A 17,822-nucleotide genomic window follows, 5' to 3' on the forward strand; every position below is an offset into this window, starting at 1 on the left:
TCCCCTTCTTCCCTGCTCTCTCCCTTCCCTTCCTCTCTCTCCTTCCATTCTCTCACCTTTTCCTTTCCCCTCCCTTTCCTTCGCTCTCCCTCTCCCTTCTCTCTCTCTCCTTCCACTTCCCCTTTCTCTCTCTCTCTCCCCTCCCTTCTCTCTCTCCTCTCCCTTTAACTCCCTCGTCATTCCCTTCCTACCTCTCTCTCTCCCTCTCCCTCCCTCTCTCTCTCCATCTTCCCTTCTCTCTCACCCCTCCTCTTCCTTCTCTCTGTCTCTCCCCTCCCTTATCTCTCTCTCTCCCTTCTCTCTCATCCTCTCTCCCTCTCCCTTCTCTCTCCCTCTCCATGCTCTCTCCCTTTTCTTATCTCTCCATTCTCTCCCTTTTCCTTTCCCCTCCCCTTTCCTTCGCTCTCCCTCTCCCTTCTCTCTCTCACTCCTTCCCTTCTCTCTCTCTCTCCCCCTCCCTTCTCTCTCCCTCTCCTTTATAACTCCTCGTCATTCCCTCTACCTCTCTCTCTCCCTCTCCTTCTCTCTCTCCTTCTCCTCTCTCTCCCTTTCCCTTCTCTCTCACCCTCTTCCTTCTCTCTGTCTCTCCTCTCCCTTCTCTCTCTCTCCCTTCTCTCTCTCCTCTCTCCCTCTCCCTTCTCTCTCCCTTCTCTCTCCCTTTTCCTTGTCACTCCCTCATCACTCTCTCTCTCTCCCTCTCTCTCTCTCTCTCTCTCTCCCTTCTCTCTCTCTCCCCCTCCCTTCTCTCTCCCTCTCCCTTATAACTCCCTCGTCATTCCCTCTACCTCTCTCTCTCCCTCTCCCTTCTCTCTCTCTCCTTTCCCTTCTCTCTCACCATCTTCCTTCTCTCTGTCCTCACCCTCTCCCTTCTCTCTCTCTCCCTTCTCTCTCTCCTCTCTCCCTCTCCCTCTCCTCTCCCTCTCCCTTCTCTCTCCCTCTCCATGCTCTCTCCCTTTTCCTTATCTCTCCATTCTCTCCCTTTTCCTTTCCCCTCCCCTTTCCTTCGCTCTCCCTCTCCCTTCTCTCTCTCTCCACTCCCTTCTCTCTCTCTCTCTCCCCCTCCTTCTCTCTCCCTCTCCCTTATAACTCCCTCGTCATTCCCTCTACCTCTCTCTCTCCCTCTCCCTTCTCTCTCTCCCTTCTCTCTCTCTCCCTTTCCCTTCTCTCTCACCCCTCTTCCTTCTCTCTGTCTCTCCCTCTCCCTTCTCTCTCTCTCCCTTCTCTCTCTCCTCTCTCCCTCTCCCTTCTCTCTCCCTTCTCTCTCCCTTTTCCTTGTCACTCCTCATCACTCTCTCTCTCTCCCTCTCTCTCTCTCTCTCTCCCTTCTCTCTCTCTCCCTTCTCCATCTTCCTTCTTTCTCCATCTCCCTTCTCTCTACATCTACCTTCTCTCTCTCTGTATCCCTTCTCTCTCTCCGTATCCCTTCTCTCTCTCCCTATACCTTCTCTCTCTCCCTATCCCTTTTCTCTCTCCCTCTTCCTTCTCTCTCCCTATCCCTTGTCGCTCCCTCTGCCTTGTTTCTACCTCTCCCTTGTCTCTCCATTCTCTCTCCCTCTTCCTTCCCTCTCCCTCTTCCTTCTCTCTCCATCTTCCTTCTCTCTCCATCTTCCTTCTCTCTCCATCTTCCTTCTCTCTCCATCTTCCTTCTCTCTCCATCTTCCTTCTCTCTCCCTTTCCATTCTCTCTCCCTTTTCCTTTCCGCTCCCTTTTCCTTCTCTCTCCTCTCCTTCTCTCTCCCTCCTCTCTCCTTGTCATCCCCTCCTCTCTCCCTCTCCCTTCTCTCTCCCTATCCCTTCTCTCTCTCCCTTTCCTTGTCTCTCCCTCTCCCTTGTCTCTCCATTCTCTCTCCCTTTTCCTTCCCTCTCCTTTCCTTCTCTCTCCCTTTTCCTTCTCTCTCCTTTTCCCTCTCTCTCCTTTTCTTTCTCTCTCCCTTTTCTCACTCCCTTCTCTATCCCTCTGCCTTTCTCTCCTCTTCTTTCTCCCTATCCCTTCTCTCTCCCTCTTCCTTCTCTCTCCCTCTTCCGTCTCTCTCCTTTCCATGCTATCTCCCTTTTCCTTATCTCTCCATTCTCTCCCTGTTCCTTTCCCCTACCCTTTCCTTCGCTCTCCCTCTCCCTTCTCTCTCTCTCCACTCCCTTCTCTCTCTCCCCCTCCCTTCTCTCTCCCTCTCCCTTATAACTCCCTCGTCATTCCCTCTCCCTCTCCCTACTCTCTCTCAACCATTCCTTTCTCTCTCACCCTCTTCCTTCTCTCTGTCTCTCCCTCTCTCTTCTCTCTCTCCCTTCTCTCTCCTCTCTCCCTCTCCTTCTCTCTCACTCTCCCTTCTCTCTCCATTTTCCTTGTCACTCCCTCATCTCTCTGTCTCTCTCTCTCTCTCTCTCTCTCTCTCTCTCCCTTCTCCATCTTCCTTCTTCTCCATCTCCCTTCTCTCTCTCCCTCTTCCTTCTCTCTCTCCCTCTACCTTCTCTCTCTCCATATCCCTTCTCTCTCTCCCTCTTCCTTCTCTCTCTCCCTCTTCCTTCTCTCTCTCCCTCTTCCTTCTCTCTCCCTATCCCTTGTCGCTCCCTCTCCCTTGTTTCTACCTCTCCCTTGTCTCTCCATTCTCTCTCCCTCTTCATTCTCTCTCCCTCTTCCTTCTCTTTCCCTCTTCCTTCTCTCTCCCTCTTCCTTCTCTCTCCATCTTCCTTCTCTCTCCATCTTCCTTCTCCCTCCCTCTTCCTTCTCTCTCCCTTTCCATTCTCTCTCCTTTTCCTTTCCCCTCCCTTTTCCTTCTCTCATCCCTCTCCCTTCTCTCTCCCTCCTCTCTCCCTTGTCACCCCCTTCTCTCTCCCTCTCCCTTCTCTCTCCCTATCCCTTCTCTCTCCCTTTCCTTGTCTCTCCCTCTCCCTTGTCTCTCCATTCTCTCTCCCTTTCCTTCTCTCTCCCTTTCCTTCTCTCTCCCTTTTCCTTCTCTCTCCTTTTCCCTTCTCTCTCCCTTTTCTTTCTCTCTCCCTTTTCTCACTCCCTTCTCTATCCTCTGCCTTCTCTCTGCTTCTCTCTGCCTTCTCTCTCCCTATCCCTTCTCTCTCCTCTTCCTTCTCTCTCCCTCTTACTTCTCTCTCCCTTTCCATGCTCTCTCCCTTTTCCTTATCTCCATTCTCTCCCTTTTCCTTGCCTCCCCTTTCCTTCGCTCTCCCCTCTCCCTTTCTCTCTTTCTCCACTCCCTTCTCTCTCTCTCTCTCTCTCTCCCCCTCCCTTCTCTCGCCCTCTCCCTTATAACTCCCTCGTCATTCCCTCTACCTCTCTCTCTCCCTCTCCCTTCTCTCTCTCTCCCTTTCCCTTCTCTCTCACCCTCTTCCTTCTCTCTGTCTCTCCCTCTCCCTTCTCTCTCTCTCCCTTTTCTCTCTCCTCTCTCCCTCTCCCTTCTCTCTCCCTCTCCCTTCTCTCTCCCCTTTTCCTTGTCACTCCCTCATCACTCTCTTTCTCTCCCTTCTCTCTCTCTCTCCCTTTTCTCTCTCCCCTCTTCCTTCGCTCTCCCTCCTCTCTCCCTTGTCACTCCCATCTCTCTCCCTCTCCCTTCTCTCTCCCTATCCCTTCTCTCTCCCTTTCCTTGTCTCTCCCTCTCCCTTGTCTCTCCATTCTCTCTCCCTCTTCCTTTTCTCTCCCTTTTCCTTCTATCTCCCTTTCCTTTTCTCTCCCTTTTCTCTCCCCTTTCTCTCCCCTTTCTCTCCTTTTCTCTCCCTTTTCTCTCCCTTTTCTCTCCCTTTTTCTCTCCCTTTTGCTTTTCTCTCCCTTTTCCTTTTCTCTCCCTTTTCCTTTTCTCTCCCTTTTCTTTTCTCTCCCTTTTCCTTTTCTCTCCCTTTTCCTTTTTCTCTCCCTTTTCCTTTTCTCTCCTCTCCCTTCTTCTCTCCCCTCTCCCTTCTCTGTCCCTCCTCTCACACTTGTCACTCCCTTCTCTCTCCCTCTCCCTTCTCTCTCCCTCTCCCTTCTCTCTCCCTCTCCCTTCTCTCAAATTTTTTCTCTCTTACTGCCACTCTATCTCTTTCATTTCAACCCGTCTCTTGCTCTCACACACATTCTTTCTTCCACTTCTCTCTCTCTCTTTCTTTCTCTCACACCGTCTCTTCTCTCCCTGCTCTCTATTACTCTCCCTGACTAGCATCCCTGCTCCTTCTAAATCACCTGTATTTTACTCTCACAAATGTCCTTTCTTTCTCTCTCTCTCTCAAGGACTACCACTCTCCCCTCTCTCTCACAAACCCCTCTCTCACTCAGTCTAAGCATCGTTTATTTAGTCCATCAGTGAAAGAGGGTCCTCAACTGCATTGCTCTAAAGGGGATTGCATTATATTTTTTCACTTATCTTGGGTAAAATTTATTTGCAGTATGAAAAATAGGTAAGTTCGTCTATCAAGATGCTGTTCACAAAGGACATACAAACAAGGAGGTAAGTAGTAGAGGTAAGTGAGTACACCTACACAATGCATTGCTTTTATCTCTCAGGATATAAAGCTTTGAGTTGATTTCTCTCCCTTTACACGAGTGTGCCCTTTTAGAGTCAGGCAGTGAACTCTTCGCTACTGTCCCATCTGCAGCGCTAGCTCGACTGTAAATTGGGGGAAGAAAGCATACCCCTTTACGGACGATAGACAGTAGTGCTTCTTCACTCCTAGCATACGGCAGAGGAGAAGCTCCGCTCTGTACAAAATGGATCTAGTCCTCAATGTCCAAGTACTTAGTAGTGAGGTAAAAGCTAGCTCTTTACCTCTAAGGGTGCCTCTCGCTAACATGCAACGAATGCAAGAGTTTTCAAATTTTTGAATGACTAACTGCATATAAATGCAACATGTCAATTGGATAGGGAATAGAATATATACAACAAAATAGAAAGGGCAGGCTCACAGACTGATTCCATGCCCTCCCTCACCTGCTCTTACCCTCCTTGACCCATGTTCACTATAACCCACCACCTCATCCACCTTCACCCACCCACCATTGCCCATTCACCAACACCTTCACTCACCCACACCTTCACTCATCCACTTTCAACCTACCTCACCTACATTCACCAACCTTTAACCCCACCTAAACACACCCTCCCTCTTCACCTTAATCATCACCCTCCCTTACCCACGTTTACTCTACCTTACTGGCCTCAACCTTACCTACAAAGCCTCCTATACCCATATTAACCATCCCTCACCCACCTTCAACATCACCTTCCCAAACCCTCCTTCACCCAACCTCCCTCACCCACCTTCTACCCTCCATCATCCATATTAAAATTCACCTTCACCACCCTTACCTGCACACCCATACCCAGCCTCACCCTTGCCCACTCACCCATACCTTAACTGACCCACACTTTTTTCACCCACCTTCATCCTCACCCTCCCAAACACATTTACTCACCCTCCCTAATCCACCTACAACACCACCTACCCACTCTCTTCATCATCCACCTTCCCTCACAAACCTTCAACCTCCCTTAACCCACACCCACCATACATCCCTAAACCTCCCTCACCCACCTACCCACAACCTCCCTCACCTGCTTACCCACTTACACTTTTTCTTACCACACTTTCAACCCCAAACCACACCCTCCCTAAATTATTCAGAACTTAACTCTCATTGGTCAAGTGTGACTAAATGAGTCACATAACTAAAAATGTTCTATTCTTTTTTAACCAAACACAAATACAAAAATAATCATAAGGGTCAACCCTAACTTTGAACACTAACCCTAACTCTTCTCTGATTGGTTAGTACCCAAATGAGTCACATACCTAAATTTTCGTATTCCCCTATAACCCTGGGACAAACAAAAATAGAAAAATAATCCTAAGTGTCAACCCTAACTTTCAACCCTAACTTTCAACCCTAACTTTCAACCCTAACTTTCAACCCTAACTTTCAACCCTAACTTTCAACCCTAACTTTCAACCCTAACTTTCAACCCTAACTCTTCTCTGATTGGTTAGTACCCAAATGAGTCACATACCTAAATTTTCGTATTCCCCTATAACCCTGGGCCAAACAAAAATAGAAAAATAATCCTAAGTGTCAACCCTAACTTTCAACCCTAATTTTCAACCCTAACTTTCAACCCTAACTCTTCTCTGATTGGTTAGTACCCAGATGAGTCACATACCTAAATTTTCGTATTCCCCTATAACCCTGGGCCAAACAAAAATAGAAAAATAATCCTAAGTGTCAACCCTAACTTTCAACCCTAACTTTCAACCCTAACTTTCAACCCTAACTTTCAACCCTAACTTTCAACCCTAACTTTCAACCCTAACTTTCAACCCTAACTTTCAACCCTAACTTTCAACCCTAACTTTCAACCCTAACTTTCAACCCTAACTTTCAACCCTAACTTTCAACCCTAACTTTCAACCCTAACTCTTCTCTGATTGGTTAGTACCCAAATGAGTCACATACCTAAATTTTCGTATTCCCCTATAACCCTAACCCTAACCCTAACCCTAACCCTAACCCTAAATTTTCGTATTCCCCTATAACCCTGGGCCAAACAAAAATAGAAAAATAATCCTAAGTGTCAACCCTAACTTTCAACCCTAACTTTCAACCCTAACTTTCAACCCTAACTTTCAACCCTAACTTTCAACCCTAACTTTCAACCCTAACTTTCAACCCTAACTTTCAACCCTAACTTTCAACCCTAACTCTTCTCGGATTGGTTAGTACCCAAATGAGTCACATACCTAAATTTTCGTATTCCCCTATAACCCTGGGCCAAACAAAAATAGAAAAATAATCCTAACTTTCAACCCTAACTTTCAACCCTAACTTTCAACCCTAACTTTCAACCCTAACTTTCAACCCTAACTCTTCTCTGATTGGTTAGTACCCAAATGAGTCACATACCTAAATTTTCGTATTCCCCTATAACCCTAACCCTAACCCTAACCCTAACCCTAACCCTAACCCTAACCCTAACCCTAACCCTAACCCTAACCCTAACCCTAACCCTAACCCTAACCCTAACCCTAACCCTAACCCTAACCCTAACCCTAATAACCCTAACCCTAACCCTAACCCTAACCCTAACCCTAACCCTAATAACCCTAACCCTAACCCTAACCCTAACCCTAACCCTAACCCTAACCCTAATAACCCTAACCCTAACCCTAACCCTAACCCTAACCCTAACCCTAACCCTAACCCTAACCCTAACCCTAACCCTAACCCTAACCCTAACCCTAACTTTCAACCCTAACTTTCAACCCTAACTCTTCTCTGATTGGTTAGTACCCAAATGAGTCACATACCTAAATTTTCGTATTCCCCTATAACCCTAACCCTAACCCTAACCCTAACCCTAACCCTAACCCTAACCCTAACCCTAACCCTAACCCTAACTTTCAACCCTAACTTTCAACCCTAACTCTTCTCTGATTGGTTAGTACCCAAATGAGTCACATACCTAAATTTTCGTATTCCCCTATAACCCTAACCCTAACCCTAACCCTAATACCCTAACCCTAATACCCTAACCCTAACCCTAACCCTAATACCCTAACCCTAACCCTAACCCTAACCCTTCTCTGATTGGTTAGTACCCAAATGAGTCTTACCTAAATTTTCGTATTCCCCTATAACCCTGGGCCAAACAAAAATAGAAAAATAATCCTAAGTGTCAACCCTAACTTTCAACCCTAACTTTCAACCCTAACTTTCAACCCTAACTCTTCTCTTATTGGTTAGTACCCAAATGAGTCACATACCTAAATTTTCGTATTCCCCTATAACCCTGGGCCAAACAAAAATAGAAAAATAATCCTAAGTGTCAACCCTAACTTTCAACCCTAACTTTCAACCCTAACTTTCAACCCTAACTTTCAACCCTAACTTTCAACCCTAACTTTCAACCCTAACTTTCAACCCTTACTCTTCTCTGATTGGTTAGTACCCAAATGAGTCACATACCTAAATTTTCGTATTCCCCTATAACCCTGGGCCAAACAAAAATAGAAAAATAATCCTAACTTTCAACCCTAACTTTCAACCCTAACTTTCAACCCTAACTTTCAACCCTAACTTTCAACCCTAACTCTTCTTTGATTGGTTAGTACCCAAATGAGTCACATACCTAAATTTTCGTATTCCCCTATAACCCTGGGCCAAACAAAAATAGAAAAATAATCCTAAGTGTCAACCCTAACTTTCAACCCTAACTTTCAACCCTAACTTTCAACCCTAACTTTCAACCCTAACTCTTCTCTGATTGGTTAGTACCCAAATGAGTCACATACCTAAATTTTCGTATTCCCCTATAACCCTGGGCCAAACAAAAATAGAAAAATAATGCTAAGTGTCAACCCTAACTTTCAACCCTAACTTTCAACCCTAACTTTCAACCCTAACTTTCAACCCTAACTCTTCTCTGATTGGTTAGTACCCAAATGAGTAACAAACCTAAATTTTCGTATTCCCCTATAACCCTGGGCCAAACAAAAATAGAAAAATAATCCTAAGTGTCAACCCTAACTTTCAACCCTAACTTTCAACCCTAACTTTCAACCCTAACTTTCAACCCTAACTTTCAACCCTAACTCTTCTCTGATTGGTTAGTACCCAAATGAGTCACATACCTAAATTTTCGTATTCCCCTATAACCCTGGGCCAAACAAAAATAGAAAAATAATCCTAACTGTCAACCCTAACTTTCAACCCTAACTTTCAACCCTAACTTTCAACCCTAACTTTCAACCCTAACTCTTCTCTGATTGGTTAGTACCCAAATGAGTCACATACCTAAATTTTCGTATTCCCCTATAACCCTGGGCCAAACAAAAATAGAAAAATAATCCTAACTTTCAACCCTAACTTTCAACCCTAACTTTCAACCCTAACTTTCAACCCTAACTCTTCTCTGATTGGTTAGTACCCAAATGAGTCACATACCTAAATTTTCGTATTCCCCTATAACCCTGGGCCAAATAAAAATAGAAAAATAATCCAAAGTGTCAACCCTAACTTTCAACCCTAACTTTCAACCCTAAATTTCAACCCTAACTTTCAACCCTAACTTTCAACCCTAACTTTCAACCCTAACTTTCAACCCTAACTCTTCTCTGATTGGTTAGTACCCAAATGAGTCACATACCTAAATTTTCGTATTCCCCTATAACCCTGGGCCAAACAAAAATAGAAAAATAATCCTAAGTGTCAACCCTAACTTTCAACCCTAACTTTCAACCCTAACTTTCAACCCTAACTCTTCTCTGATTGGTTAGTACCCAAATGAGTCACATACCTAAATTTTCGTATTCCCCTATAACCCTGGGCCAAACAAAAATAGAAAAATAATCCTAAATGTCAACCCTAACTTTCAACCCTAACTTTCAACCCTAACTTTCAACCCTAACTCTTCTCTGATTGGTTAGTACCCAAATGAGTCACATACCTAAATTTTCGTATTCCCCTTTAACCCTGGGCCAAACAAAAATAGAAAAATAATCCTAAGTGTCAACCCTAACTTTCAACCCTAACTTTCAACCCTAACTTTCAACCCTAACTTTCAACCCTAACTCTTCTCTGATTGGTTAGTACCCAAATGAGTCACATACCTAAATTTTCGTATTCCCCTATAACCCTGGGCCAAACAAAAATAGAAAAATAATCCTAAGTGTCAACCCTAACTTTCAACCCTAACTTTCAACCCTAACTTTCAACCCTAACTTTCAACCCTAACTTTCAACCCTAACTTTCAACCCTAACTCTTCTCTGATTGGTTAGTACCCAAATGAGTCACATACCTAAATTTTCGTATTCCCCTATAACCCTGGGCCAAACAAAAATAGAAAAATAATCCTAAGTGTCAACCCTAAATTTCAACCCTAACTTTCAACCCTAACTTTCAACCCTAACTCTTCTCTGATTGGTTAGTACCCAAATGAGTCACATACCTAAATTTTCGTATTCCCCTATAACCATGGGCCAAACAAAAATAGAAAAATAATCCTAACTTTCAACCCTAACTTTCAACCCTAACTTTCAACCCTAACTTTCAACCCTAACTTTCAACCCTAACTCTTCTCTGATTGGTTAGTACCCAAATGAGTCACATACCTAAATTTTCGTATTCCCCTATAACCCTGGGCCAAACAAAAATAGAAAAATAATCCTAACTGTCAACCCTAACTTTCAACCCTAACTTTCAACCCTAACTTTCAACCCTAACTTTCAACCCTAACTTTCAACCCTAACTCTTCTCTGATTGGTTAGTACCCAAATGAGTCACATACCTAATTTTTCGTATTCCCCTATAACCCTGGGCCAAACAAAAATAGAAAAATAATCCTAAGTGTCAACCCTAACTTTCAACCCTAACTTTCAACCCTAACTTTCAACCCTAACTTTCAACCCTAACTCTTCTCTGATTGGTTAGTACCCAAATGAGTCACATACCTAAATTTTCGTATTCCCCTATAACCCTAACCCTAACCCTAACCCTAACCCTAACCCTAACCCTAACTTTCAACCCTAACTTTCAACCCTAACTTTCAACCCTAACTCTTCTCTGATTGGTTAGTACCCAAATGAGTCACATACCTAAATTTTCGTATTCCCCTATAACCCTGGGCCAAACAAAAATAGAAAAATAAATCTAAAGTGTCAACCCTAACTTTCAACCCTAACTTTCAACCCTAACTTTCAACCCTAACTTTCAACCCTAACTCTTCTCTGATTGGTTAGTACCCAAATGAGTCACATACCTAAATTTTCGTATTCCCCTATAACCCTGGGCCAAACAAAAATAGAAAAATAATCCTAAGTGTCAACCCTAACTTTCAACCCTAACTTTCAACCCTAACTTTCAACCCTAACTCTTCTCTGATTGGTTAGTACCCAAATGAGTCACATACCTAAATTTTCGTATTCCCCTATAACCATGGGCCAAACAAAAATAGAAAAATAATCCTAAGTGTCAACCCTAACTTTCAACCCTAACTTTCAACCCTAACTTTCAACCCTAACTCTTCTCTGATTGGTTAGTACCCAAATGAGTCACATACCTAAATTTTCGTATTCCCCTATAACCCTGGGCCAAACAAAAATAGAAAAATAATCCTAAGTGTCAACCCTAACTTTCAACCCTAACTTTCAACCCTAACTTTCAAACCTAACTTTCAACCCTAACTTTCAACCCTAACTTTTCTCTGATTGGTTAGTACCCAAATGAGTCACATACCTAAATTTTCGTATTCCCCTATAACCCTGGGCCAAACAAAAATCGAAAAATAATCCTAAGTGTCAACCCTAACTTTCAACCCTAACTTTCAACCCTAACTTTCAACCCTAACTTTCAACCCTAACTCTTCTCTGATTGGTTAGTACCCAAATGAGTCACATACCTAAATTTTCGTATTCCCCTATAACCCTGGGCCAAACAAAAATAGAAAAATAATCCTAACTTTCAACCCTAACTTTCAACCCTAACTTTCAACCCTAACTCTTCTCTGATTGGTTAGTACCCAAATGAGTCACATACCTAAATTTTCGTATTCCCCTATAACCCTGGGCCAAACAAAAATAGAAAAATAATCCTAAGTGTCAACCCTAACTTTCAACCCTAACTTTCAACCCTAACTTTCAACCCTAACTCTTCTCTGATTGGTTAGTACCCAAATGAGTCACATACCTAAATTTTCGTATTCCCCTATAACCCTGGGCCAAACAAAAATAGAAAAATAATCCTAAGTGTCAACCCTAACTTTCAACCCTAACTTTCAACCCTAACTTTCAACCCTAACTCTTCTCTGATTGGTTAGTACCCAAATGAGTCACATACCTAAATTTTCGTATTCCCCTATAACCCTGGGCCAAACAAAAATAGAAAAATAATCCTAAGTGTCAACCCTAACTTTCAACCCTAACTTTCAACCCTAACTCTTCTCTGATTGGTTAGTACCCAAATGAGTCACATACCTAAATTTTCGTATTCCCCTATAACCCTGGGCCAAACAAAAATAGAAAAATAATCCTAAGTGTCAACCCTAACTTTCAACCCTAACTTTCAACCCTAACTTTCAACCCTAACTTTCAATCCTAACTCTTCTCTGATTGGTTAGTACCCAAATGAGTCACATACCTAAATTTTCGTATTCCCCTATAACCCTGGGCCAAATAAAAATAGAAAAATAATCCAAAGTGTCAACCCTAACTTTCAACCCTAACTTTCAACCCTAACTTTCAACCCTAACTCTTCTCTGATTGGTTAGTACCCAAATGAGTCACATACCTAAATTTTCGTATTCCCCTATAACCCTAACCCTAACCCTAACCCTAACCCTAACCCTAACCCTAACCCTAACCCTAACCCTAACCCTAACCCTAACCCTAACCCTAAATTTTCGTATTCCCCTATAACCCTGGGCCAAACAAAAATACAAAAATAATCCTAAGTGTCAACCCTAACTTTCAACCCTAACTTTCAACCCTAACTTTCAACCCTAACTTTCAACCCTAACTTTCAACCCTAACTCTTCTCTGATTGGTTAGTACCCAAATGAGTCACATACCTAAATTTTCGTATTCCCCTATAACCCTGGGCCAAACAAAAATAGAAAAATAATCCTAAGTGTCAACCCTAACTTTCAACCCTAACTTTCAACCCTAACTTTCAACCCTAACTTTCAACCCTAACTTTCAACCCTAACTCTTCTCTGATTGGTTAGTACCCAAATGAGTCACATACCTAAATTTTCGTATTCCCCTATAACCCTGGGCCAAACAAAAATAGAAAAATAATCCTAACTTTCAACCCTAACTTTCAACCCTAACTTTCAACCCTAACTTTCAACCCTAACTCTTCTCTGATTGGTTAGTACCCAAATGAGTCACATACCTAAATTTTCGTATTCCCCTATAACCCTGGGCCAAACAAAAATAGAAAAATAATCCTAAGTGTCAACCCTAACTTTCAACCCTAACTTTCAACCCTAACTTTCAACCCTAACTCTTCTCTGATTGGTTAGTACCCAAATGAGTCACATACCTAAATTTTCGTATTCCCCTATAACCCTGGGCCAAACAAAAATAGAAAAATAATCCTAAGTGTCAACCCTAACTTTCAACCCTAACTTTCAACCCTAACTTTCAACCCTAACTTTCAACCCTAACTTTCAACCCTAACTTTCAACCCTAACTTTCTACCCTAACTCTTCTCTGATTGGTTAGTACCCAAATGAGTCACATACCTAAATTTTCGTATTCCCCTATAACCCTGGGCCAAACAAAAATAGAAAAATAATCCTGTCAACCCTAACTTTCAACCCTAACTTTCAACCCTAACTTTCAACCCTAACTTTCCACCCTAACTCTTCTCTGATTGGTTAGTACCCAAATGAGTCACATACCTAAATTTTCGTATTCCCCTATAACCCTAACCCTAACCCTAACCCTAACCCTAACCCTAACCCTAACCCTAACTTTCAACCCTAACTTTCAACCCTAACTCTTCTCTGATTGGTTAGTACCCAAATGAGTCACATACCTAAATTTTCGTATTCCCCTATAACCCTAACCCTAACCCTAACCCTAACCCTAACCCTAACCCTAAATTTTCGTATTCCCCTATAACCCTGGGCCAAACAAAAATACAAAAATAATCCTAAGTGTCAACCCTAACTTTCAACCCTAACTTTCAACCCTAACTTTCAACCCTAACTTTCAACCCTAACTTTCAACCCTAACTTTCAACCCTAACTCTTCTCTGATTGGTTAGTACCCAAATGAGTCACATACCTAAATTTTCGTATTCCCCTATAACCCTAACCCTAACCCTAACCCTAACCCTAACCCTAACCCTAACCCTAACCCTAACCCTAACCCTAACCCTAACCCTAACCCTAACCCTAACCCTAAACCCTAAACCCTAACCCTAAACCCTAACCCTAACCCTAACCCTAACCCTAACCCTAACCCTAACCCTAACCCTAACCCTAATTTTCGTATTCCCCTATAACCCTGGGCCAAACAAAAATAGAAAAATAATCCTAACTTTCAACCCTAACTTTCAACCCTAACTTTCAACCCTAACTTTCAACCCTAACTTTCAACCCTAACTCTTCTCTGATTGGTTAGTACCCAAATGAGTCACATACCTAAATTTTCGTATTCCCCTATAACCCTGGGCCAAACAAAAATAGAAAAATAATCCTAAGTGTCAACCCTAACTTTCAACCCTAACTTTCAACCCTAACTTTCAACCCTAACTTTCAACCCTAACTTTCAACCCTAACTTTCAACCCTAACTTTCAACCCTAACTCTTCTCTGATTGGTTAGTACCCAAATGAGTCACATACCTAAATTTTCGTATTCCCCTATAACCCTGGGCCAAACAAAAATAGAAAAATAATCCTAAGTGTCAACCCTAACTTTCAACCCTAACTTTCAACCCTAACTTTCAACCCTAACTCTTCTCTGATTGGTTAGTACCCAAATGAGTCACATACCTAAATTTTCGTATTCCCCTATAACCCTAACCCTAACCCTAACCCTAACCCTAACCCTAACCCTAACCCTAACCCTAACCCTAACCCTAACCCTAACCCCACTCACTTTTAAGCCCCTCCCACCGTTTTTAAGCCACTCCCACCGTTTTTAAGCCACTCCCACTTTTCTATTAAGCCCCTCCCACTTTTCTATTAAGCCACGCCCATTTTTAAGCCACTCCCACCGTTTTTAAGCCCCTCCCCTTTTAAACCCCACCCACTTTCAACCCTCACTTTCAACCCTAACCCTAACCCAACCCTCACTTTCAACCCTAACCCTAACCCTAATCCAACCCTCACTTTTAACCCTAACCCTAACCCTCCCACTTTTCTATTAAGCCACACCCATTTTAAGCCCCTCCCACCGTTTTTAAGCCACTCCCACCGTTTTTAAGCCACTCCCACTTTTCTATTAAGCCCCTCCCACTTTTCTATTAAGCCACGCCCATTTCTAAGCCCCTCCCGCCGTTTTTAAGCCACTCCCACCGTTTTTAAGCCACTCCCACTTTTCTATTAAGCCCCTCTCACTTTTCTATTAAGCCATGCCCATTTTAAGCCACTCCAACCGTTTTAAAGCCCCTCCCCTTTTAAACCCCACCCACTTTCAACCCTCACTTTCAACCCTAACCCTAACCCAACCCTCACTTTCAACCCTAACCCTAACCCTAATCCAACCCTCACTTTTAACCCTAACCCTAACTCCACTCACTTTTAAGCCCCTCCCACCGTTTTTAAGCCACTCCCACCGTTTTTAAGCCACTCCCACTTTTCTATTAAGCCCCTCCCACTTTTCTATTAAGCCACGCCCATTTTTAAGCCACTCCCACCGTTTTTAAGCCCCTCCCCTTTTAAACCCCACCCACTTTCAACCCTCACTTTCAACCCTAACCCTAACCCAACCCTCACTTTCAACCCTAACCCTAACCCTAATCCAACCCTCACTTTTAACCCTAACCCTAACCCTCCCACTTTTCTATTAAGCCACACCCATTTTAAGCCCCTCCCACCGTTTTTAAGCCACTCCCACCGTTTTTAAGCCACTCCCACTTTTCTATTAAGCCACTCCCACTTTTATATAAAGCCCCTCCCACTTTTCTATTAAGCCACACCCATTTTTAAGCTCCTCCCACCGGTTTTAAGCCACTCCCACCGTTTTTAAGCCACTCCCACTTTTCTATTAAGCCCCTCCCACTTTTCTATTAAGCCACACCCATTTTAAGCCCATCCCACCGTTTTTAAGCCACTCCCACCGTTTTTAAGCCACTCCCACTTTTCTATTAAGCCACTCCCACTTTTCTATAAAGCCACTCCCACTTTTCTATTAAGCCCCTCCCACTTTTCTATTAAGCCACGCCCATTTTTAAGCCACTCCCACCGTTTTTAAGCCCCTCCCCTTTTAAACCCCACCCACTTTCAACCCTCACTTTCAACCCTAACCCTAACCCAACCCTCACTTTCAACCGTAACCCTAACCCTAATCCAACCCTCACTTTTAACCCTAACCCTAACCCTCCCACTTTTCTATTAAGCCACACCCATTTTAAGCCCCTCCCACCGTTTTTAAGCCACTCCCACCGTTTTTAAGCCACTCCCACTTTTCTATTAAGCCACTCCCACTTTTATATAAAGCCCCTCCCACTTTTCTATTAAGCCACACCCATTTTTAAGCTCCTCCCACCGGTTTTAAGCCACTCCCACCGTTTTTAAGCCACTCCCACTTTTCTATTAAGCCACTCCCACTTTTCTATTAAGCCACTCCCATTTTTAAGCCACTCCCACGCTTTTTAAGCCACGCCCACTTTTCTATTAAGCCCCTCCCACTTTTCTATTAAGCCACGCCCATTTCTAAGCCCCTCCCGCCGTTTTTAAGCCACTCCCACCGTTTTTAAGCCACTCCCAATTTTCTATTAAGCCCCTCCCACTTTTCTATTATGCCACTCCCGTTTTTAAGCCCCTCCCACCTTTTTTAAGCCCCTCCCCTTTTAAACCCCACCCACTTTCAACCCTCACTTTCAACCCTAACCCTAACCCTCACCCAACCCTCACTTTCAACCCTAACCCTAACCTTAACCCTAATCCAACCCTCACTTTCAACCCTAACCCTAACCTTAACCCTAATCCAACCCTCACTTTTAACCCTAACCCTAACTCCACTCACTTTTAAGCCCCTCCCACCGTTTTTAAGCCCCTCCCACCGTTTTTAAGCCACTCCCACTTTTCTATTAAGCCCCTCCCACTTTTCTATTAAGCCACACCCATTTTTAAGCCCCTCCCATCGGTTTTAAGCCACTCCCACCGTTTTTAAGCCACTCCCACTTTTCTATTAAGCCACTCCCACTTTTCTATAAAGCCCCTCCCACTTTTCTATTAAGCCACACCCATTTTTAAGCTCCTCCCACCGGTTTTAAGCCACTCCCACCGTTTTTAAGCCACTCCCACTTTTCTATTAAGCCACTCCCACTTTTCTATTAAGCCACTCCCATTTTTAAGCCACTCCCACGCTTTTTAAGCCACTCCCACTTTTCTATTAAGCCCCTCCCACTTTTCTATTAAGCCACGCCCATTTCTAAGCCCCTCCCGCCGTTTTTAAGCCACTCCCACCGTTTTTAAGCCACTCCCACTTTTCTATTAAGCCCCTCTCACTTTTCTATTAAGCCATGCCCATTTTTAAGCCACTCCAACCGTTTTAAAGCCCCTCCCCTTTTAAACCCCACCCACTTTCAACCCTCACTTTCAACCCTAACCCTAACCCAACCCTCACTTTCAACCCTAACCCTAACCCTAATCCAACCCTCACTTTTAACCCTAACCCTAACTCCACTCACTTTTAAGCCCCTCCCACCGTTTTTAAGCCACTCCCACCGTTTTTAAGCCACTCCCACTTTTCTATTAAGCCACACCCATTTTTAAGCCCCTCCCATCGGTTTTAAGCCACTCCCACCGTTTTTAAGCCACTCCCAATTTTCTATTAAGCCCCTCCCACTTTTCTATTATGCCACTCCCATTTTTAAGCCCCTCCCACCTTTTTTAAGCCCCTCCCCTTTTAAACCCCACCCACTTTCAACCCTCACTTTCAACCCTAACCCTAACCCTCACCCAACCCTCACTTTCAACCCTAACCCTAACCTTAACCCTAATCCAACCCTCACTTTCAACCCTAACCCTAACCTTAACCCTAATCCAACCCTCACTTTTAACCCTAACCCTAACTCCACTCACTTTTAAGCCCCTCCCACCGTTTTTAAGCCCCTCCCACCGTTTTTAAGCCACTCCCACTTTTCTATTAAGCCCCTCCCACTTTTCTATTAAGCCAC

This window comes from Ascaphus truei, unplaced genomic scaffold (assembly GCF_040206685.1).
Source record: "Ascaphus truei isolate aAscTru1 unplaced genomic scaffold, aAscTru1.hap1 HAP1_SCAFFOLD_152, whole genome shotgun sequence".
NCBI lineage: Eukaryota > Metazoa > Chordata > Amphibia > Anura > Ascaphidae > Ascaphus > Ascaphus truei.